The following is a 26,290-nucleotide window of genomic DNA, read 5'->3' on the forward strand; positions in this document are numbered from 1 at the left end:
CCCAATTTTTCGGGTTTGACTACTAATGTTCAACTCCGTAGCCTTGTAATTTTGAACCCAATCCAGAAGACAGGGGAACTCCTGGATCAAATATTGGGAGAAATTTGCCTTCGTGAAGGATTTCTTTGATGGCTCTAACCCGCATTTGCGTTACATGGAGAGGAGGACCACAAGAACCTCCCACGGTTAGCTTGACAGCAAAGGAACTCTAACCCATGATCCGTCTAACACTGAGGATATTTCACATCAGTACTGTGGTCGGTGCAAGCCATCGCTGGGGATTCGAACCCGATTCAGCTCATTGGAAGTCAAACGCTCTATCCCCTGAGCCATCACGGCTCTAAAATTTGTTACCTTCAATGAATTAAGAAAGTGAAAACAATGAATTCTGAGCCTTGTTAAAAGTGACCAGGGTTGTCTTAATTTCATGCAGAGCCCCCGTCACAGAAATGTTTTAGACCCAGGGATGTGATTCTTCCGCAGATTTCCGCTTTTTTTCAGATTTTTCCATTTTTATCGCTAATTTCCGCGGATGATTTTTTTTGGACAAGTTAAAATATTTTATGAGGAATTTATATTTATTTACGATTTTCAGAGATAAACAGAAAATTCAAACTACGTCCTAGCTGCTAACCCTTCCGCATTTTTACTTATTTCAGCTATTTTCTCGACTTTTAATCACAGAAAATAAGATTTTCCGTATTTTTTATCCGTCCACTGGATAGCTCATATTTTTGCAATTCAGACGTCGCTGCTTCCTGTTTTCTGGCGTGAAAGCAAACGAAAAAAAAAAAAAAAAAAAATTCGAGCTAAATTTGCGGAGAAAATATATATTTGCTCATTCAATTAGTCTTGTAAATTTTTATTTATTCTGTCTAAACAAAAACAATACAAACAAGCATTTTAGAAATCCCAAGTCAGGATTCTGCAAATATCTCGATTCTTTTCCACGCGATTTTAATATCAATCATTGATTTTCGTATTTACCAGATTTAAAAGTTGCGCATTGCGATTCTTATTTACGCTATTTAAATATCGTACATTATGATTCTTATTTACGAGATTTTAAAATCCAATATCGCGTTTTGTATTTATACGCGCTTTTAAAACCTTATGTAGCGATTCGTATTCACGCTAACTTAAAATCCAATGCATTGATTCGTTTTTGCGGTTGTAATATTAAACATCGATTTTCGTATTTATACGTGCTTTAAAAATTAGACATTGGGATTCGCATTCGCGCGATTTAAAAATTATGCATCGTTATTCTCTATTTACGTGATCTAAAAATTACGCATCATGATTTGTATTTTCGCATTTTTTAAATTCGATATAGAGCTTCATATTCACGTGATTTAAAAGCCTCATATCGGGATTCATATCCTCTCAATTTAAAATCATGCATGCGATTCATATTCGTATATTCATACAATTTTCAAATTAATCATCAGGATTTATAATCACATGGTTTAGAAGTTTAAAAATCGCACTTTTTTTGTCAAATGTTTGTATATATATATGTATAGATAGGAAATCCAAGAATGAATATATATATATATTTGTATATATATATATATATATATTCATTCTTGGATTTCCTTGGCTACGGTCAGTATGCGGGTGGGTGACCACTTGGATCAGCCTGCGTAGGGACCGAGGGTGTGCGGTATTGGTCCTCGTTAAACTGTTCTACCGTAAAGTGCTCGACTTTGCGTGCAGGTCGTCAGGCTACCGAAGCGGGGGTGCCATCCCCTCTGCAGAGGATCAAAATTGCGATGGCATGTCTTCGGATCATCCTCATGGATGTTTCCCAGACCGTCGAAAATAGCCCATTGTGCAGCTCTAGTGCGACGTAAATGAACAAGAACAACAACAACTTGGATTTCCTCTTTTTTACTTTCTGACTACTCTCATTCCTGTAAACCCCTATATCTTGTCATACAGTTTAAAATCGAACTAAAAAACTTCACATACATAAAATAAAGCATTTTTAAAATATGCTATAATTTTAACTAATTTAAACAAATTTTGATTACTCCAAAAACTCAATGCTCATAAAATAGGGCATTTATGAATTATAATTTTAAAAAATTGAGATGCTAAACAGTTGTAATCCTCAAACGATAAAATAATTTTCTAATAAAATGCAAATTAAAATAATTAAACTAAATATAATTAATTTGCAAATAAAGGCAAATTAAAATAATTAAACTAAATATAATTAATTTGCAAATAAAGGCAAATTAAAATAATTAAACTTAATATAATTAATTTGCAAATAAAGGCAAATTAAAATAATTAAACTAAATATAATTAATTTGCAAATAAAGGCAAATTAAAATAATTAAACTAAATATAATTAATTTGCAAATAAAGGCAAATTAAAATAATTAAACTAAATATAATTAATTTGCAAATAAAGGCAAATTAAAATAATTAAACTAAATATAATTAATTTGCAAATAAAGGTAAATTAAAATAATTGAACTAAATATAATTAATTTGCAAATAAAGGCAAACTAAAATAATTAAACTAAATATAATTAATTTGCAAATAAAGGCAAATTAAAATAATTAAACTAAAAAGGCATAAAAGTATAACAAATTAAAAAAATATTCAAAAGCGATGGAATTATTTCGTCAAACTAATAGTTATTAAAACATATTTCAAAGCACATCAGCCATAACCAGTTTAAAAATTGCTGCCCCATAGTTCTAAACTCTTTCAATTTTAGCTTTATTTAACTAATTTTAATAACTAAACAGAGTTGGTGGTGGTCAAGCATTTTTACAGTCTTTATTACTTGAGTCTTGCTCATATTAATTTATTTTACATATATTTTTTTAGGAATGCAACGATATGTAAACATTTTAAAACTACATATTTATGTTTGTTTAAAGTGATAATGCAAATTCACTTCAGCAATTAAACTCAAAATTATTTTTAAATTTAATTTTTCTTAATTAAAAAATATTCATACAAAAAATTATTGCTAAAAAGATTTTTTTAAAAAATCATTTGGTTTGAACCAACCAGTTGAACTCTACATTAAAATAATGTACTTAAAGTCACTGAATAATTTTTTTCATTAAATTCTTACCCGATTTCTTAATACTGCACTTACATAAAACAATTATTGTATGACACTGACATTAAAACAGCAATACTAACTGTGGGATATCAAAATTTATTTTCTTTTAACAAAAAAAGGCGCATTTCTCTCTTTTATTTATTTATTTAATTTTAATATATATTAAGTGTTAGGTATTAAGCATTTTAGCTTATAATGCTTTCCATTATTTTCAAGGTAATTTAGTAGTAACAAAACATTTGTGCCGTATTGACTTTCAGAACCGAAACGAAAAAAATATCTTTTATACAAATTGGCCGAAACCGAATTATCTGAACCTTTCAAAATGCGCGATCAAGAATTTTAATATTTTTTAATTCATAATTTCAGAATAAAATAAATTCAACTACAACATTGGTTCTCAACGGGGGCGGTGGAACTATGCTGAGGGGCGGTAAACTTGTTTTGGGCAGTAGGGGGGCGTTGGGTATGTTTTGGGCGGTAGGGGGGCGTTGAGCATGTTTTGTCATTCAAATTTAATTTTGAAACTTACAAATAAAATTATTAAATTAAGATTAATTTAATAAAAAAAATTATAATAAAGAAAAAAAGATTAAATTAATATAATAAATAAAGATTATCCTATACACTATTTGAAACAGCAATAAAACGAACTTATACGACACCTATTCTTCGATCCGAACCAACACAGCTCAGCGCATGAGCCAGTAGTTTTTACCTCTGTCTCATTCAAGCCATTTGGTGGAAATTGCAGTACATGCGCTTTCAGTATGAATGTTTGATTGGACCCGTGTTTCTTATAACGGTTTTCGTCAGCTTTCTTGCGGTTTTTTTTCCCAGTTTCGATTAGATCTCATAGTTTATTTGGCCAGGTACGTACGCGAATTAGTTCTTTATAGTATCATAAATTATTTATTAATTTTGAGAAATAGTTGATTTTCTTTCATCGTTTGTATTTTGCTGACACCAACAATGTCGGTTGACAAAAAGAAGTGTCATCAATACAGTGTCACGTACTTGAAGTTGGGATTTGTTCACTTACTGTTGAACTCTCCATTACCTATGTGTTTACTTTGTAATAAAGTTTTATCTAATGAGGTAAGGAAATCTTACCGTTAGCAAGATCATTTGCAAAAAACTAGATATAGATTTATCATTTTTGACGAACGTCTTTTTTCACGTTTCTGAAGGCACGTTCGGTCTCAGGGTTACTAGTAACGTCATCACAAAAATGCGACGATGGTTTGATCGCTTCTTATAATATATCAAAATTTATTGCTAAATCTGGGAAAGCGCAAACTATCGGAGTAGAGTTGATACTGCCGGTTGTCAAGGAAGTTTTAGAAACAGTTTTACATCATCCAATGTAATAAAAAACTATCCCATAAGCAACGATTCAGTGCGGTGACGAAATTATGAGATGGGTGAAGACGTTGAAATTTCTTTATGCAAACTTTTGATGTCCAACGAATTTTCCCTTCAAGTTGATGAATCTACCTTGCCAGGTAATGCAGGCTTTACTGTAGGCATAGGTCCGGTTTGTAATGGAAAGGAAAATTATTCAAGATATGCTTTTTGCGGGAAGCTTGATTGTAGATATCAAAGGTAAATCTATTTTTAGTACTGTCAAAGATTATTTTAAAGAGAAAAACATTCATCTTGCGAATATTATGTCCATTGCCACTGATAGGCTCCTGCAATGATGGGTCGACATCGTAAGTTTAACGCCCTTTTGGAAAGGGAGGTACCAGATATTTTAGCTGTTCACTGCGTGATTCACAAACAGTATTTAGTAAGAAAAAATCTCAGTGACCGTTTGCATCAATCATTGCAATATGCCGTATCTGCTGTGAACAAAATTCACAGTAATGCTCTCTAAGATCGATTATTTAGACAACTGGCATTAATTTACAACTTCAAGGCGACGAGCTCAATTCGATCCCTACAAAATAAGTTATTTTCGCCTTTCTAAAAAAACTGATTTTGTTTTAGCAGAATTTTGGTTGGAATGAGTTCAGCCATGCAGGCAAAATTCTCTCCGATGATGCACATGCATAAGAATATTGTCAACACCTTGACTCTTTGCACATGGACTTTTCTGACCATTTTAAAGATGTTTTGTTCCCTCGATGTCCCTCAATGGGTTTATGAACCCTTTTGTAAATATTGAAACAGCAGAGGTTCAGATTTACGAGGAATTAGTCAAACTTTTAACCAATGAAACTTTGAAATGGTGATCGTCTCACAGAATTTTTACTTAACACAAAAAAGACTGAAATACCTATATTGCTCAAAAGCAGTCAAAATGACTGCATAGAATAACTAATGAGTAAAGAAAGCATAACTTATGTATAAAAAAAAAATTTTTAAATAAAATTTGATATTTTTGTTATTATTTTCAGTTATATAACAAGTTATTTGTAAATATTAACAATAAAAAAATTATATGTTGTACAAAAAGTCACAAAATTCTAAGAAATTGTGTTATTATTGTTTTTCTAATTGAAATTAAAAATCAGTCAAAATGACTTCCATAGGCTTAAAGGTAACAGTCGTCTCTATCTTGGACTGTAGACTATCGTTAAAAAATTTTTAATTGCCTTCCCTGCCTCCTAACTTGTTGAATGTGGATTCAGTGCTGTTACGGATCTTGTCACAAAAAGAAGAAATCAACTCGAAATTGTGCAAACGTGGGTATTTGCATCTTCATCTCACTAAAAGTATTGAACTGAGCGTTAAGGAATTGGTTCTGAACCATTAAGTACAATCATCCCACTAACATAGTTACTTGAATGTTTCGTTGATACTACTTTTTAGTGTAACAAAATTATTTTGGGTGTTATTTTAATTATCTAATTTAGAATAAATTATTCTTTTTAAGCATAGGTTTCTTAGTTGTATTTTTTTCTTCATTAAACGTATTTATTTTGATCATAACAAATAGACGGCGATTACCTGCCGTGAGAAAATTATCGAGTTAATTTATTCTTTTTTAAAAAACCAAACAAATTCAAAGCGTAAAAAAATTGCTTAAAAAATTTGCCTCTTATAATTTAGCACACATCCCTCCGTCCCCATGCTCAAAATAACAGGATTTTTGTAAAGGGGGGCGTTGAAATATTTTTTGCTCCTTAAGGGGGCGGCAACGTTAAAAAGGTTGAGAACCTATGAACTACAACCTAATGTTCAACTCCATAGCCTTGTAATTTTGAACCCAATTCAGAAGACAAGGGCACTACTGGGTCAAGTATTAGGATAAATTTGCCTTCAAGGGAGACTTTTCTAACGGAACTAACCTGCATTTCCGTTACATGGAGAGGAAACCATGAAAACCTCCCACGGTCAACCCGACGGCAAGGGGACTTTAGCCGATGATCCGTTTACCGCTGAGGGTATTTTACGCAGTGGCGTAGCGAGGGGTGGGCAAGGGGGGGGCATCATGCCCCGGGCGCTACTCACAAAGGGGCGCCAAATGGTCCGCAAAACAAAAAATTGCTGGAAATTTCTTTTTTTTATTATAATTGATTTCTGGAAAATATATTTTAAATTAGTGCCAGTGTAATATAATAAATGTTAATTCATAAATATTATTCATAATATTTAATATCCAATTCATATTAAATATTATATTAAATTCATATTCATATTAAATTCTTATCCGTATTAAATATATCTCAATATTTAATTCACGTCCTTGTCATCGCGCTCTGCTTAGAATAAAAATGAAATGTTATTAAATATTATATATAAGTTTAATGTCAGCATAAATTATATTGTACATTTCACTATGTTACTACCTTTCAAGTTCAAGGCATTCTTGGTAAGTAATAAATCAAATAAGATTACTTACTACATCTACTCGACGTTTCGATTATTAAGTGAATAGAGTATGAAAAAATTTGTTAACAGAAAAATTTGTTGTTCTCATATTTGTCACCACAGATTCAAAATCAATTCATTCATCTTCTGGCATCTACAGTTCAAAATCAACTAATAAACGATATCAAGAGAAATAAATATTATGGACTTTTGTTTGATTCAACTCCTGATATCTCTCATCGAGAACAAATGTCCCACGTCGCTAGGTATGTAGATGCTGATTTTATCAATAAAAAAGTTTCCATCAAAGAATCTTTATTGAGTTTTATTGAAATACATGCTAAAGATGCAGCCTCGATCGAAAATACAATTTTAGAGAAATTAAATTACGATGAAATTTCATTAACAAACTGCAGATCACAATGTTACGATAATGCTGCCGTGATGGCAGGTCACACATCTGAAACGCGATGGAGCGCTAGAATACAAGCGGTTATCGTTATCATCTATGGGCTAGAGAATATAAAAGAACTAATAGAAAAGTTAGCAGAGCACACTACCACTACAAGTGACAACAGAAGTGAAGCTATAATTCTGTTGCAAAATATACTAACCTTTAGTTTTATAACTTTACTTCATTTCTGGTATGAAATCTTAAGAAGGATTGATCGTATGAAATCTTAAGAAGGATTGATCGTGTGCAGCTCAGATTACAAGATCCTAGAATGAATTTTAGAGAAGTGTTCCATGATCTTGAATCATTAGCGACTGAACTAGCCGAAATTTGAGACAAGCTCTGTAAAGAGGTAATAGAAAAAGCAGAGTCTCTTTGTGAAAAATGGGATATGGAAACAACAATACGTGCCTGGAGAATTGGCTATGGTGGTCTTTCCGCAGAAAGTGACATTTCTCGCGTTATGAAAAGCACTCTTGATCGTCTCCAACAAGAAATGTGTACACGATTAAGTGGCCTTAATTTCCAATTTGGATTTCTACTAGACGTTGAAAATTTATTAAACAAGGATAATGTTGATAACGACCTTGAAAAAAAAATTTGTAGAAATCTGGGTGAATTTTATAATACAGATTTCAATGTAATAGAACTTTTTATCAAAATATGTAACAGCAAAATGTTACTCCGGAGTAGAAAAGAAATTAAACCTAAAACTCCATTAGAATTTCTTACTCTTATAATCAATCTCAAATGAAGAAGATGTTTTTCCAAATCTGAGAGCGGCATTTCAAATACTCCTGACTATCTCAGTATCAATTGCTAGCTGCGAACGTTCATCCAGCAAATTAAAATTAATTTTGACAGATCGCCTAAGTGACCTAGCATTTTTAAGTGTGGAAAGAGAAAAATTTTAAATGATCAATTTTGATGATATTATTGATACATTTGCTTCATCAAAAGCACGGAAAATTTAGACATAGTAATAGTTTTATTAATGTATTATAATCATATGATTATTAAATATATGTATCTCCTTAGAGATAATAAATATTTACTTTTTTATTGTTTAAAAACTGCGTGTTTTTAAAATATTTCTTTATAAATATGTAAAATAAATAATAGATATCTTTTGAACTAATTCTAGATGATCATATACATTTCAAAATCTAGTCTTGTTCTCTCAACTACATTTTTTGTCTCAAATTTAAAGCCTAGCTTGAGTCCATGACTTTATTTATTTATTAATTTGCTATAATCCAAGTCGTCTATATATAAACCATATATATTTTACTTATAATATTATATGGTTTTCGAATAGGGGGGGGGGCGCTAAAAGGGTATTATGCCCCGGGCGCGAGTTAAGCTCGCTACGCCACTGATTTTACGTCAGTGCGAGCCGAGGCGGGTGCGGAATTCGTATTGACCAGCCATTGCTGGGATTTGAACGAACCCGGGACACCTCATTGGGAGGCCAATGCTCTATCCCCCGAGCCATCGCGGTTCTAGTCCAAAAGCAATTTTATTTTTTAACTCTCATTGAACAACCTACCCAACTACTACCAATGTTCAACTCCATAGCCTTGTAATTTTGAACCCAATCCAGAAGACAAGTTAACTCCTGGATCAAGTATTGGGTGAAATTTGCCTTTATGCGGGAATTTTTGACGTAACTGACCCGCATTTGAGTTACATGGACAAGAAAACCACGAAAAGGTCTCGCTGTTTGCCTGGTGACAAGGGGACTCTAATTTATGATCCGTCTACGCCTGAGGATATTTTACGTCAGCACTGTGATCGGTGCAAGCCGGATGCGGAATTCGTATCGACCAGCCGTCGCATTGATTCGAACAAGATTCACCTAATTGGAAGGTGAACGTTCTAACCGCTGAGCCACCATGGCTCATCCAGTAGCAATTGAAGTTATCATATCGAAAAACATATGGGGGTCAGGATAGCCTCGTTGGTAGGACACTGGTCCCATGCTGCCTTAGTCACGCCGGGTTCATGCTTGGAGTCCTATAGCAGACTTTCTAGTATGTTTAGTTGCATTATTAACGAGAACATTTAGAACTTTTTTCCGTAAAGGGAAAGTTTTGGAATTCCCCCGCCCTAAAAAAGTTCAATGAATGCATACGTTTTTACATAGTCTTAATATTTTTGCGAAACAGAATTCATACAATGTCTGATGAAAGCTTGTCTGTACACAATTTATGACGATATACAATGTCTTCGAATAAAAGTCGACGGCAAAAACCAAATCCGGAAATTCTTTACTTGATGTGGAAGTGATGATATTCATTATAAACCCCAAAGATAATGAAAGTGTGTCACAAATCCAAATGTTTTTTTTTTGGGAGAAAAAAAACAGGGGATACAATGACACAACTGAGTTTTTTTTTCTTCGTCTTTTCATTATTTTATTAACGTGTCTTTCTGTTGATACAACTGTTTATTATGGATTGTTTTCACTTTTGATTATGTCGCACATAGTCATTAACATAAGGTTACCAACAGAACCTGAATGCATTCTTAACTTTCAATTGGCGGTTTGTTATTATAAAGAACTGTGAATTGTGATCTTTTATTTGAAAATTGTATTGCAACTTTACGAACAAAGTAGTTTTTTTTTTTGTTTGTTTGTCGTTTATTATTTGTTTGTTGTGTGCATCTCGTAATGATAGTTTTGACACTCGCCGTCCTTCACGGTGTTAGATTAAATAGAAAAGCGGCTTCAACTTAATTTTGTTGTCAGGCTTTATTTTATATTAGTTTTATTTTAAAGATGTGTGTAATATTAGTTGCACCCTTGAAACGCCAGTTAGGAAGAAAAAAAAAGTGATAGTGATTGGAAAAACCGTTGTCCTTCGTATAAAAAAACGTCATGGCGGTTTAAAAAATGAAATTTTAATGTAATTTAAATAGTAGGCCAAGGTTTTAATATATTAAATATTATACGGCAGTGTAACTGATGGAATTATATTGAAAAAATTTCTAATTTACACTAATTACTTTGAAGCTCCCATGTTCATCAATAATACATAACTTTTTTTTAATGAATACATAATGAATTTTTTAATGTTGTCATGTATCGACGCACGTGTAAAACATCATTCATTTTGTGTTTCTTTTTGAAGAACATCATTATTAATGATACATTTATCACTTTTCAATGTAAAAAAAAAAAAACTTAATTTTTAGGAAACCTTAAGTTTTCTTCTTTATTTCAACGTACGATAATAACTTGCCACATTAATTTCTCCCGAAGTATGTAATTTCGTTGAAGGGAAAGTATTTGGAAATTTACTTTTTTACAAATTTTCGCAAAAGCAAAGCGATTGCTATTATTCTGCCTGTTAAGTGCTTATGTACAAAAGTTCAAAACTCATTACAATATATGCATGTTATTATCTATAAGTAATAGATAAAAAAATGGTTTCACACAGAAATTTTATTTAACATATTTTTCATACTATTTTCATTATTTTGCATTAATTCAGGACAAAATAAGTGGAAAATATTATATTTAGCATTTTAATAATTTATGGTTATAAAATACAACATAAAACATAGGTGTCTTTTTTATTTATTTTTTGTTGCTCTAAACGTAAAATTTTCCTAACTCTGCTCTTTTCCAAAGAATATTTTTTCAAATTTGCACTTATTTAGATCAAAGAAAAACAGTTATTCATCAGTGAAATTTCTTGAATTTACTACATCATTGATAAATTTTTGAATATAGATAATTTATTTTATTTTATATTTTAGTGCAATTATAATTCCGATAATCTAACGAATTTTTTTTTAGTAAGTATCATTTTTTTTTATAGTTTAAGAAATCAAAATACATTTTTGCTTGTAATTAAAGCGCCATAAAAAAAGCATATATAATAGGGACCCTGATCCCCCATCCGCGTCGAAGGAATAAAACTAAAAACATTCGAAAACTAGATGTATCAACTCTGATTTTATATTTCATTTTTCAACTATCGCTGAAAAACTGATCTAGTTTGGGTTAGCGGTTTTCCGCGTCGAAGGAGTAAAACTAAAAACATTCTAAAACTAGATGTATCAACTCTGATTTTATATTTCATTTTTCAACTATCGCTGAAAAACTGATCTAGTTTGGGTTAGCGGTTTTCAATGTTCATCTACGTGGTCTTCTAATTTTGAACCAAAGGAAGACACTGGAACTCCTGGATCAAGCATTGGAACAAACTCGTCTTAGTCGAGGACTTTTTGGTAGAACCTGATCTAACTAAAGAAAACCACGAAAACTTCCTGCGGTTTGCTCGGTTTCTAATTCATGATTCGTTTGCTAACAGGATATTTTACGTCAACACTGCGGTTGGTGCGAGCCGGAAGCAGTATTTTAATCAACCAAATATTGCCCAGATTGGAACCTTTTTTTTGCCACATTGAAGACGAACGTTCTGTCCATTTCATGGGTTTTTTTAAAACTATTTTCCAGGGAAAATAAAAAAGTCACAGTTTATGTACTTCACATTTGAAGCAAAATTATAATTTTAACCCTTTGACGCAGATGGAATATTTCTGTCCTTTCTGACGCTCTAATTACAAGTAAAAGTATATTTCGATATTTTTTTAATTATAAAAAACAGTCTAATAGATACTAAAAAACTATGTTAGATTATGGGAATTATATTTGTACTAAAGTATAAAAGTCAAACAAAGTAGTTTGGAAAAAAAAAAATTTTTTTTTCTTCATTCATGTTCAAAAATTTAGCAATAATTGATTTTGTAAATTAAAGAAATTTCAATGATGAATATCTGTTTCTCTTAGATGTAAATAATTAGAAATCAGTACAAAATTGAAAAATTAATATTTGGAAGTGAGACGTGTTTGGAAGATTTTACCTTTAACGCAGAAAAATGCACCTGTGTTTCATTCTGAATTTCAAAACTACAAATTGTTAATGCGCTGAATCTAATATTTTTCACTTATTTTGACCTAAATTTGTGAAAAATATGTTTAATAAAAATTCTGCGTTAAAGGGTTAAACTATTTATACAATCTCGCCGTGAAGAATTATTTGGGCTTCAGAACGGACAAATAACTTAAATGTTTTAAAAGTTATTAATTTTTTTTAAAAAAACTGCCAAGAGCTGGCTTCATTTTTCCACATGGATGAAAATTATCAAAATCATTGCCTTATTCTCAGCAAATTTTTATGAACCCAGATAATGCGGCGTTGGAGTAAGCTTTTAAATATAAATAATTTAGACAAATGCTTTTCATTTTCACAAAAATGTGAAACTATCTTCTTAGTGACGATTTCCGTCATATTTAAAATAGATAAACAGTGCGCTGCCTATAAATATTCATCGATTTCTCTTTTTAGTTTTTCGTTTATTAGTTCATTCATGTTGAAAAAATGGGCGAAATTTTATTTGGTGGAAAATACTGTTTCTAGCAGCCAGGAACCATTGAAACTTCAGTAGAGGTTTGAGGGTTCAAGTTATTCGGAAAGTGGTCGGAATTTTGATTGACGATAAATTCTATTTAGAGATAAGTTTTGCTTATAGCGGTCAGGAAATGACTGAAACTTGCATTGTCGTTGGGCACATGCATCACATGAGTAGAGATTTGAGTGTTCCAGGTTGACAGAAATTAAAAATGGTCAAAATTTCGATGCAAGATTCTTCCCTCTGGCCCATGAAAACGCAGTAAAAAACACAGCAATTAAGTATAAATAATTTGTAATAGATAGGGGAGAGTGGGGTCAATTGTAACATTTTTTACTTAATTATTTTTAACTAACAAAAAATCCAATGTATTATTAGTATTAATTGACAGACGAGTAAAGTAGACTATCCTCTACTAGGAAAAAAAATACATTTTAAATGTTATTATATTAGTTATTAACAATTTTTGACAGTCGTGCACTTGTTACAATTGTCCATAATTGCAATACAATTATCCAGTTCATAAATTCAACTGAAATATAGTTAATTATACATATTATCATAGTTGTGATATATTTTTTATTGATCAAAATAGTAGAGATATATTAGGAGTAAAAATAATAATGAACAGAGACCTAAAGGGTTAAACTTTTAACTTTAAGGAGTTAAAAATTTTAATTTATGCTGTGAAAGGTGACAAATAAAATAATGCACATGCAACATAATATAAATGATATAGGAAACTATTGGTGGTTCTTAAAGAGTTAAGTAATGGTTTGTAAACATAAGATTATTTATTTTCAGCTGTTACAATCTTCCCTTTACTTATTGTTACAATCGTCCCCAAGACGCCATTTCAGCTTCATTTGTTAAGAACAATGCTAGTTAATTAACAAAACTAATCCTTTTTTTTGAAATGTTAATTAAGGTGTCCACTTACATATTCGGTTAATAATTTTTATTTGTTACAATATAATATTCTAATACCAAAAAAGTACTTACGTAGCGTGAAAATATCTTTTGTGATGTAACTCTTTCAAAAGTACATAAAAATGGTTGCCAGCAGGGGTGTACATATAGATTTATTAAATACACCTTGTGCGCAACCTAGGAACCAAATCTAGAACCCGACACTCGAAATTTTTGCTCTGTTACAATCGTACCCTGTTGCAATTGACCCCACTCTCCCCTGCTAGGGAGCATTGTTTTTATTTATTTATTTTTTCTGTAGTGTGAGATTTTTTAAGAAATCTTAGATACATTAGATCAGATCTTTAAGGATTTCAAATCTGCAATCGGTTTCTCTCTCCGAATTAAACTTTTTTTTAAAATGACATTTTTAGTCTATTTTTTGTCGAAATGTACAACTTTAAAAATTTTATATATAATAGGAGGTCGCGTAAATGTTGCGACTAACTTCTAAGGGAGTTAGGACACATCATCAGGATAAAAATTGCATCCGACTCCATGCCCGGAAATGTCGCTATACGCTGCTAGGGGCGCTTCTTTTCTATGAATAGTCTCTCTTTATGTGCTTCTGACCAGATCATAATGGGAAAGCGTCCCTTGAAGAGTACGATGGCATTTCCGGTCATGGGATCCTATGCAATTTTTATCTTGATGTATCTTATTCCCTTAGAAGTAAGTCGCAACATTTACCCGACCCCCTGTTATACATACTTGACTTTGTTATATAAACTTGAACATTTCGACACAAAATAGACTATAAATATCATTTTTTTTTAAAAAAAACTAGTTTTTTAAATAGGTTTCAGATCCGGAATCACCACATAAGAATCAGGTAAGATCAAGTATTTGCATAGTTGTAACAAAAAATTTTGTTCCCCTGTGTTATTAATGCGTCGCAATATGTATATGTTTTTTTTTAAATTACAATTTTTATGCCCTTTTTTTAAAAAAACAAAAAGAAATAATATTTATATAAGACTAGTTTTCATAAAATATTTCATCAAAATTAAATTTGCGTGAATTTGTAATTACTTACTTTTGATAAACCTTTTGCTCAGCAAAAAAAAGGAAAAAAAAAATCATAAATAAATAATTAAAATTAATTTGTTGTAAAAAGTTTAAAATTAGTGAATGAATCATCGCTTCAATGATATCAGACTCCTGAAAAAGAAAACATGTGACCTCTTCAACGAGCTGTGCAAATGATTTATTAATTTAAAAAAACAGATGTAACTCTACATTTTTTTTTTCCTTCAAGTGTACGGAATCTATAATTATTATAAATAAGAACTAAATTAAACAAATTTTTATGAAGTGACACTGAAGATAATGATACTTTTCAAAGCCTATAGACATTTCGCAAAATAGGAAGGAAGTATAATTTCATCAAGGACCATTTAACCTTGGTATTGAACCCAAAGTTGCTACAATCTCGAAAAGTCTTCCTAGCAATCGATGCAAAATAAACATAAATGAGCAAAGGTGATTCGAAGCTCTTAGCGAGGGCAATTGTCCAACCTTCGGCAAATTAACTTTGTTTGGGAAATAAGTCAACTGAACTTGAACCCAAATGTAAACTGACCATTCTACAAACAGCACCTGCTGTACAGCGAAACTGTTCGAAAATTGACCTAGTTTTATTGAACGGTAAGAAGGAAAAGATGGAGAGATGCCCAAGGATCGTTGAATTGAATGTTTATTGATATCAAAAAACGAATTTAATTAGAGTCTAGTGAGAAGGAACGCTTTCGATTTTATTTATTCGTGAAATGGTTGACCAACTAAAAGAAAACTGAAGTGTCTGGAAAAATCTGATGGATTTATAATTTTTCAAGGAAATTTGGTCTTATAGAAATTATAAAGGCAACGTTTTTCGACCAACTAGAAAAACAAAAGTGTCTGGAAAAATCTGATAGATTCATATTTTTCAAAGACATCTGTTCTTATAGAAAATATAAAGGCAAAGTTTTCGACCAACTGGAAAAAAAACTAAAGTGTCTGGAAAAATCTGATAGATTAATATTTTTTCAAAGAAATTTGTTCTTATAGAAAATATAAAAGTAAAGCTTTCGACCAACTAGAAAAAAAAAGTGTCTAGAAAAATCAGATAGATTCATATTATTTCAAAGAAATTTATTCTTATAGAAAAAAACTAAAATATCTGGAAAAGTCAGATAGATTCATATTTTTTCAAAGAAATTTGTTCTTATAGATAATATAAAGGCAAAGCTTTCGACCAACTGGAAAAAAAACTAAAGTGTCTGGAAAAATCTGATAGATTAATATTTTCTCAAAGAAATTTGTTCTTACAGAAAATATAAAAGTAAAGCTTTTGACCAACTAGAAAAAAAATGTCTGGAAAAATCAAATAGATTCATATTATTTCAAAGAAATTTGTTCTTATAGATAATATGAAGGCAAAGCTTTCGACCAACTGGAAAAAAAAGAAAAATATCTGGAAAAATCAAATAGATTCATATTATTTCAAAGAAATTTATTCTTACAGATAATATGAAGGCAAAGCTTTCGACCAAATGAAAAAAAAATGTCTGAAAAAGTCAAATAGATTCATATTATTTCAAAGAAATTTATTCTTATAGATAATATGAAGGCAAAGCTTTCGACCAACTGGGAAAAAAAAACTAAAATATCTGGAAAAATCAGATAGATTCATATTTTTTCAACGAAATTTATTCTTATTGAAAATATAAAGGTAAAGTTTTCCTACATTTTAACATTAGGAGATATAGTATTAACAAATGCAATTTTAAAGCTCAGATTGTAACCTAATGTAGATGCGCAGAAAATTTTACAATTGTAGCTCCTTTCAAAAGTATTTGAAAATTAGGTTTCAAATTTTATGCAACGTTTAAATTATTGCTATAAAAATAGAATTTTACTCAAACATTCATCTTAATATACTTTATTTATTTTATTAACAAGAAATAATTTAGGATAAAAAAGTTTTATTTTTGTATTAATGTATTTTTTAAATGGCATATTCTCTGAGTGATTTTCTAACTTTCAGATTTGAATATAGAGTTTAATAGTAGAAGAGTCAGTATATTTAATGGACTGCACCTAACAAATTTTTTTTTTCCCAATACCCATATGGAGAATGACCTTTGGTTATACGGGCATCTCTGAACGGCCGATTCTTTGCCACTCTTTCAGGGGCACCATATTAGGTGGGCCAATGTTGCTCCCCCAGTAAGGACAGATAGTACAGAGAAGGGAAGAACATCCATGCCTTGCCCGTGATTCGAACCCGGAATCTTTCTCATGCAAGGCCAGTTCAGTGACCTGTGTCAGGGAAGTTCGTAGTCGGCCTGTGTTTAGGTAGGCCTAACGAAAATAGTATTGTATAATACAGACTAGCTGATCAAGCGGTGCTATAAACTAAATCTGACGTAATAGAAGACAACATTTCTACCTTTTTGTAAAGTAAGACGAATTAAAATGAGTTTTGATTACTTATTGTAACACATTCTTAATAGAAAATGTGAATAAAATATTGATGTTGAAATATATTTTGGTGTTAAAAAATTAATAGCAAGTTTTAAAAAAATTATTTTGAAAAGATTCTATCATAATAATACAAATTAAACGATTTTTAGTTAACTGCTTTAAATTTTAAAATTTCTCAGCTAGTAATTTTGGAAATTGCAAACTGATTTCGATGTTATCATCGAAATCGGTTTGTAATTTTTCCAAACGGATTTTTTTAAATTTCATCACCGACGTTGAACACTCGATTCAAGTTGAATTTGCAGCTCTCGTTCTTCAATTTCGTTATCTAGTAAATTGCACCCAAAATTATAAGACTAAAAACTTTCTGAATGAAACTTTGTGAAAAACTTGCCTTTTGCGTTAGACAGTGATGAAAACCACGAAAACAAAGCACGGTTAGCCCGATTGCAAGCGGACTCGAACCCATGATCCGTGTATCTCATGGAATATTTCCCCCGGTACTGTGATCGGGGCTGATCTGGATGTATTTGAATCGACTAGCCACCGCCTGGATTTGAACCTGGGTCCTCGTGGAACATTGAGAAGCGAGTGCTCTATCCTCTGGGTCTTCTTTGAAGGATTGGTATTAACGACAAAAAACAAAATAAGTTCTTCTCTAGATTCAATGACACTTTAGAAATTCTGAAATACTCGATTTTTTTAGGCCAAAACCTATGAATCCCCTAAAGACGACGACAATCAACAAATTTTAAACTAGATCTCCTATTTTGAGAACTCAATAACGATCTGAAAATGGCCTCAAAGTACTGCTTTTTCATAAATTTATTTAAATATAGAAAACATCTCTACTTCCTTGACGGTTTCCTTTTGTTACTTTTATTGCTAAGCCAACTGTTGATGTTTATATTATTTCTTCAAGAATCTTTTGTCAAAAGCACATGGAGTTAGCAGTTATATACATACGATTGAAACAGTAAAATATCTTTTCATTCATAAAATAAAAGAAAATCAAATTCAACGTTAAGTCATGAACAAATTTCGAGCAGAAAATCACAATGGTTTGTTGCAATTTGTCTTCCTTGGTGAATTGGTAAGTAGGTAAGATCAGTCATTCACTTAACCTTACATCGGCCATTTTGTTGTATGTAGTTTCACCTTGTTTTATTCTCTTGAATTTTCGTCTCATATATTATGCAGATAAAAGGGAAGAGGAAACACGAATTTTCATATGCGTTGCCATCCAAAATAGATTTAAAATAATGAAATTTATTTTGTTTTAAAGGCATATTTATTCGCAAACGATTTTCATGAATTTCAATTTTAGAATAATCTATTTCAAATTTTTAGGTCTGCTTTCCGCATGAGTTATTGAATGATTTCATTTGTTGTTTTCTTTTATCTCGTACTTTGCATTTTCGAATTTTGTGCTTTTGAATGGTCCAATATATTTGAGTTTACAGACAATCTTTTCGGGATATCTTTAATCTGAAATCCTAACTGACTGTAATAAATACATACTTTATGAATAATGGATAAATTATTCTTGGAACATATTCAGACTTACAGAAAAAAGAAACAACTGGATTGAATATGCAGTAATCATTCATTTAGCTGAGATTATGAGATCGATTATGAAACAAAAATCGGTGAACTTTTGTGAGAAGTAAAATTTAGACCATACATGTTATTGAGAAAGGAAGATACATCAATTTAATAACATCCTAAAATAAAGTAAAAATCACTTATTTCGTTTGTTTTTTTTCAAAATGGATGTTTAAAATCAAATGAAAATATTTGAGACGGTAAAAAAAATGTAAATAAACAGTAATAAATAACTTACAGTAACCAAGTTTTTAATACTATTTATTATACTATGTAGCTCCATTTAATAATATAATTATACGTAGTTTTGTATAAGAGCATTTCGTTAGTATGTTAATCGTAAATAGATGAATAATTACCTGAGTTTTAAAAAACAATTACAGCGTAAAGAATACAGATTGTTTGATATCAAATAGAATAAGAATTTAATTTTCTCATTGACGAGACCATCAATAAAATAGTTCATACAGGAAACGAATTTTATCTTTATCGTATTGAATTTTTTATATTTTTAAAAATTTCAATAAAATGATAAGATTGATTTATACCTGACAATAACTAATCTCTCTCTCTATTTTATTTTTTGTTCTCTTTTTTTTCTGTTTTTTAATCCATCATACTTCCTTGTACGTTTTTCTACACACCTTTGTAGTTTCAAGTTCATTAATCCTTTAGCTTTTAGGCAGCAAAATGCAACGGAAAGTTAAATAACCAAAGCAGTGGCGACGGCTCTAGCGATCTTTGATTATAGAGAGATATTTAGAATAAATTGTCGATATTCAATATTGTCTATTTCTTCGAATTAAATAATTAGAATCAAATATTCCAAATTCGAATGAACTTGTTCAAATGTTGTTGTTGTCGTAAACCATTAAGGCAAGTGGCGCGATTGTTCCAGTTGCGCCATCTATGGCCAAGAATTCGACTTCTGCCACACCCGTTTATAAGGCGGACCCATTCATACATCCATTAATTCATCCACAGATCGTAATTTTGACCTGAACCAGAGAACGATCAATCTCAAATTCAGTACCCCCAGAGGTATAATTTGTTATGGGAGAATGGAGGACTTCGTGACCCGACAAATTTAACTTGCATCAGTCACCATTTACAATACGTCTTCGGCAGGCTGGATTCGAACTCTCGTTCTCACGAACATGAATCCAGCCAACCAGGCTATATCGGCCCATTTGTTCGAATTAATATACATAAAAGAACTGATTTAAACCATGCTATAAGCTGATTTGTTAGATGCGCATAACTTTGACGATTCGTTTCGCCTTAGCCTCCAACTTCTCATTTCAAATGGGGAAAAAAATTTCCTATGTTTTATTTGTTGGAAATAACTTTTTTAGGTAAACTTTAGAAATTTGACTAAATCATTTCTTTTCTCACCGTACTTTCTTTACTAAATGTTGTTGCCAAATTTGAAAATGTGAGTATTTACCGATTCAAATATACTTAAAAGCATGAAAGCTTTTTCTGCTGATAGCGTAACGAACTTCGATATGAAACTTCAAAGCTAAGGTGTAATAAAAGCTTCTAGAAATAGTTAATCATCTTCAGCACGCGATGAAAGATAACCATGTCTACACGCAAAGTCAAATGCATTTTTAAATTCTAGATTTTAAAGGTTCAACAACTTTAACCTTAAGTTTTGCCTTCCAACTTTTCGCTTGAAGTTGTTCCAACTGAAACATAAGCTTGTAAATTTGGCGTTAATTTTCTTACGTCATGAAATAATGCAAATTTTAATTATTAAAATAATGTATACGCTTAAAGCGAAGATACATTTCATGTAACAATCAAGATGAAGACGAAAAAAACCAGTCGTAATTTTAAAAGAAAACGTTTTAAAATCTTCATATAGACTGATAAATTTGTATCAGAAATTTGTTTTTAGTTATGATAAAGTTTATGATACAGAAATTAGATTATAGCCTTAGATTTGCTTATAGTTTTGATAAACTTGGTTTTATATAATACAGAAATTAGATTAAAGCCTCTTCAACTGTTACCTTTTGCATTTTAATATTAATAAAGGGAATTATTTCCGCTAAGTAATATTGCGATAAAATAGCTCCGCTACTACGGCAAGGAATCATTACAAATTGCATCAACACTCATCTCTGTCACAAAACTGATTCACAATTAATTATTGTATGACTGCAGACGATTATTTCCTGACGCCTGCAGACGATTATTTCCTGACGTCTGAAGATGATTTATTACCTGTTTGAAAAAAATTTTCTCCGTAAGTTTCCCTTCCAAACATTACTCTCCGATAAAGGACGTGGTGAAAATCTGTAGTGCGGGAAAACAAACAGTTTATTTGTGAGTGATTACGCAAATATTGTTATTTTAAAATATTGGTGGATTTAAAGCTAAAAAGCAAAATAAAAAATTACAAATGTGCATTCTGCACGAGACGTTTGATTCTAAAATCTATTTTTCAACCCATTACGTGATTTTTTTTAAGTTTTATTTATTTATTTATTATTTTTTCTTTTTGTACCGAGAGAAAAAGGGGGGAAATCTTAAGAAATATGGAAAAATGAGATTCGAAAAAGCCGTTTTAGAACGAAAGCATATGATCGTTTTGAAATTGTATAATTAAAAAAAATTTAATTAATATTTCTACTTTATATATGAATTTCTATAAATAAAAATAGAATTATGGGCTTGGTGTTGGGTACAATTCGAAACAATTCTGCTCAGTTTTTTTAATAAAATTTGTCCACATTATCTTATGATTGAAATTACTTAATAATTCAGAATAATTTTTTTTCAATAATTCAAAAAAAAACTAATTATTTACAGGCACATTAGTTTTTAAAATTTTATTTTAAGTTTATACTTACCATATTGCTTATTTTTAAAATATTTTTGAGCAAAAGCTAAATTAAGTAAAAATCTAAAAGAATTAAAATCTAGAATTTTTTTTTTTATTTTAAGTATATACTTATCATATTGCATTTTTGTAAAAATATTCTTAAGCAAAAGCTAAATTAAATGAAAATCTGAAAAAATTAAAATTTTATTTTAAGTATATACTTACCATAATGCTTATTTTTAAAATATTTTTAAGCAAAAGCTAAATGAAATGAAAATCTAAAAAAATTAAAATTTTATTTTAAGTATATACTTACCATATTGTTTATTTTTAAAATATTCTTAAATAGAAGATAAATTAAATGAAAATCTAAAAAATAAAGGGCGTAATACATGAATAGAAAACATGGAAAAAAATTGCTTTAAGTGGCTTAAGAATTGGCGCAAGATTTAGAAACTGAGAAATATAGTTTTTATAAAAAGCAAACTATTGCTCGTTTACGAAATAAATGAAATAAATATTAATAACAACTTAGGTTAAACAAACGTATGTTAATCCCCTATTTTATGATAAACCTAAATCCGTCTTCGTTTTCTTTTGATTTTTAATTGCAGACAGCATAAATTCATAAAAATATACGAACTTTATACGAACACGACTATTAGACATGCTTTTAAGCCTTCACGAGATCTTCAAAGAAAACACATCCATATAAAAACCATTGAGTGCGTGAAATAAATTATGTGTAATAGTGACATTTATTGCTATCTTTTAACATTCACGAACGCGAATCTGAAAAAAGTTGTAAAATAACGTTTCATTTCGGTCGAAAGATTTTGATAGACAGAAGGTGGAATAGACACAAAAGATGACTAGTTACGCCCTTGTTGGTTAGTCACTATTAAGAGCCTAATTGAGGAAGGTTTCGCTTTTGGAGTTATGCAAAAAAGAATGATAAAATCTGAATGAATAGAAAATTTCTTCTTTGATAAGAAGATTTCAAGGGAGTGATAACCGGCTAATTTTTCCAGCATGCTTCCTGCATGGTTAATTCAAAAGCTATATTATAATATTCAGATACCTTTATTTAAAAATTCAGGTTAATTATGAAATAATATTTGCCACATATGACCCTTTGTATGGTTAAGATACACATGGTTTAATTCAAAAAAAAATTTTGAAATACTTAGATGCTTCTATTTGAAAATTCAGGTTGAATATAGAATAAATTTTTCCTACTTATAACCCTTTGCATGTGTAAGAAATACATTGTTAATTCAAAAAAGTTTCGTGTAATATTTAGATGCTATTATATTACAAAATAAATTTTGCCCTCTTTTGCGTTGTTAATTTAAAATTGATATGCATGGTTAATTCAAAAATTTTCTATAATATTCAGATGCTTTTATTTTAAAACCCAGATTGTTTATGTAATAAATTTTGCCCACATATAATACTTCGAATGGTTAAGATGTATTTGGTTTAATTCAAAATTATTTTTTACAATATTGAGATGTTTTGGTTTAAAAATTCAGATTTGTAATAAAATGACTTTTGCCTTTTTCAATAAATTTTTTGATTATAAAATAACTTGTGCATGCATATGTTCTGCTTAATTAATTCACAACACTTTCTTATAATAAATAAATACTCAAAATAGAAATTCATGTAGATTATAAATTGACTTTTTCCTACACAGGACCCTCGGCATGGTAAGTGTTTCGATACTCTCATTTAAAAGTTCAGGGTAATTGTAAAATAACTTTTGACCACATATGTCCCTCTGTGTGGTCAATACTAAAACGTTCTTATAATAAAGAGGTACTTTTATTTCATAACTGGTGTAAAGCATCCGACAAATTTTGAATTCCCAACTTTCAGCTCCGTTGCCTCGTTATTTCGAACCCAACCCAGAGGACACGGGTACTCTTGGGCCTAGCATTGAGACAAAATATCTTTCGTGGAAGACTTTTTGATGGATCTATCCCGCATCTGAGTTATATATAGAAAAAAAACACACGAAAACTTCCCATGGTTAGCCATACGGTGATTCTATCTTATGATCCGTCTACCACTGAGGATATTTTATGGCTGTACTTTGATCGGTGCAATCTGGTAGATAACTTGATTCGAAAAGTCAACGCTGAGATCGAACCCGAGTCACCTCATTGGGAGGCGAGCGCTGTAGCCTCTGGGCCACCAAGGCTCGGATGCTTTTATTTTCAAAAAAATCCGGTTGATTAAAAAAGTAATTTTTTCCTACATCTGACTCTCTGTTTATCAACTTTAAAGAGACAGTGAAAAATCATATTTAAGTAGGGTGGTGCGCCCTTAAACAGAATTTGTGAAAATGTAAGGTTTAGGGAATTTTTTCCTTTTGCACATTTGCAGTACTGTCAATTTATTTTGTAATAAATTTGTGTATTTAAAAATTTTCTATTTAATTTTATAATAATGCAGGAATAAAATTCAATAACAAATATAAAGTGAATTTTTACGAGGAGGGATTGAATTTTTTAAAAAAAAATAAAGTATTAATAGCTTGTAGTTTTTTCTAATAACATTTACATCCACTTTTTAAAGGAAAAGGCTATGTTCCCATATTGCGTAAAATAATATATCTTTTTAAACACCCGTACAATCTGTATAAAAAAGCAAAGATAACTAATTTATCATTTCAGCTTCAAGGTCACCTTTTTGTCATCATTTTCATTCAAAATGCATTCGTAAATTTCATCTCTTAAATCAGTTATGAAAATATCCTCATCTCGGTTGTAGAAATCCTCCAACTGAACATCTTCTCCACATTTCTCAACCTACACTGTTGGAATTTCCAACAGTGTAGGAAATTGAATGAATGTATGAATGAAAATTCCAACAGTGATTTAAAATAATCGGCAGCAATCTGCCCATCCAATTAACCGTACAGTTTATGGTTAGGAATTTTTTTTTTTTTAACTTATATGGTTTTTAAACCTCTTACGACTGGTATGGTTAAGAAACCGTGAATAGAAAATTAAATAGTTTTGTAACTATTTACAAATAGCATGAGTTCAAAACAGTAAGAATGAAATTTAACTGGATATTGTAGTTATTTAATGGGCGTTTAAGTTAGGTTGTGATTGATTTTTGTTTTGTCAAATGAACAGTAAAATGTGACTTATTTAATTTATCGGATGCCACCTATCGTGAGATATAGGAAACACTAGACTTTTTGTGTTACGCAACTCTCTGATGCTGCCAATGCGTGGATGAGAATTATGTTCTTAGTGTAGTCCAGGGTCACCAATTTGGGATTGCAGGACACTGGAAACTCTTGACGAGTTGAAGGAATGGGGACAATTTTGTGGCATCATCGCTAGAATTCGAATCCCCGTATGAGATTGTTAAATTAGCTTCCTTGGTTATAGTATGTACCACAAGCTGTTACCAACTAAACGGTTTAATAAGGTGGGCTTAGTTGGCGCTGTAAAAATTATGATTGTTTAACCATATTAAGTGAAAAAATATATATAAACAATTTTATCGGAGTTCATAGTTTGAATACCATCTTTTTTATATTTATTTGACTGTTTTGGTTGAATATGGTTAAATGACAATTAAAAAAATTGTTATTTAACCATTTTTTTTGTTGAGAAATTTATAACTGTGCAAGTGCAACCTAACTTAATTCCTCTCCTTGAAAATATCTTCACGAAAATTTTTTATTACACATTAAAAGATTTCGTTTTAAACAGAGGCATATTTGTCCTTAAATAGAGATTTTTCTACAATAGAAGTGCCAGGACCACCTTTTATAACGACTGTTGCTAAGAAGAACGTCATTAAACAGAGACTCGACTGTTTATATTCTAAAAATTTTATAATTTCATTCAGTTACTTTGATATTTAATCTTAAAATCTTGATATTACTCTTAAAGGAAATATAATTCATTTTTAATAAATCCTTTTTTTTTCTTACTTTTTGCAATATTTTACTTCTAATAAATTGATTTTCTGTATTTCTTTAAATTCGTCATTACAATTTTATTACGTCATTGTAATTTTTAGAAAACAATTATAATATATGCTTCGGAAGTTAAAAAATATAATGGTTTAGAAAAATATTTAATTGCTGCTAAATGAAATTAAAATTATTATTTCTGTTTCTGGAAAATGTCCAATAACAAATGTTTGTTAAGAAACTACAGAAAATGCACGGATAACTGAATGGATATTTTACCTTGACAAAGTTAATAAGGTATATCGTCACATTCCTAACATAATTAGTTAATGTTGTTTTTCACCAAATTATTGAATTCTTATCTCAATCAGAACTTACAATCAAATATTTATTGAAGTATGAAGAATAAATCAGATTAGGACTTGCTCTTTACGTAAATAAATTTAAATTCCCTTCTCACTGAGAAAAATTTTGTTTTAGCGAGTTTATTGAATAAATTGTCCTTCTTTTAATTTTTAATTTAAGTTATTTAGGGTATAATTAAGATCATTCCTCCAAACTAAGCTGTACGAAATGTTCTTATTTTTAATTTTAAACATAGATTATATGGTAGCTAAAGTTTTAACAAAATAAAATCTGGAACTTTTCAGTTTTTTTTTTTTTTGAAATTCTGTAATAACAAA

This window comes from Parasteatoda tepidariorum, chromosome 4 (genome assembly GCF_982258835.1).
Source record: "Parasteatoda tepidariorum strain Cologne lab strain chromosome 4, Ptep-v5.0, whole genome shotgun sequence".
NCBI classification, from domain to species: domain Eukaryota; kingdom Metazoa; phylum Arthropoda; class Arachnida; order Araneae; family Theridiidae; genus Parasteatoda; species Parasteatoda tepidariorum.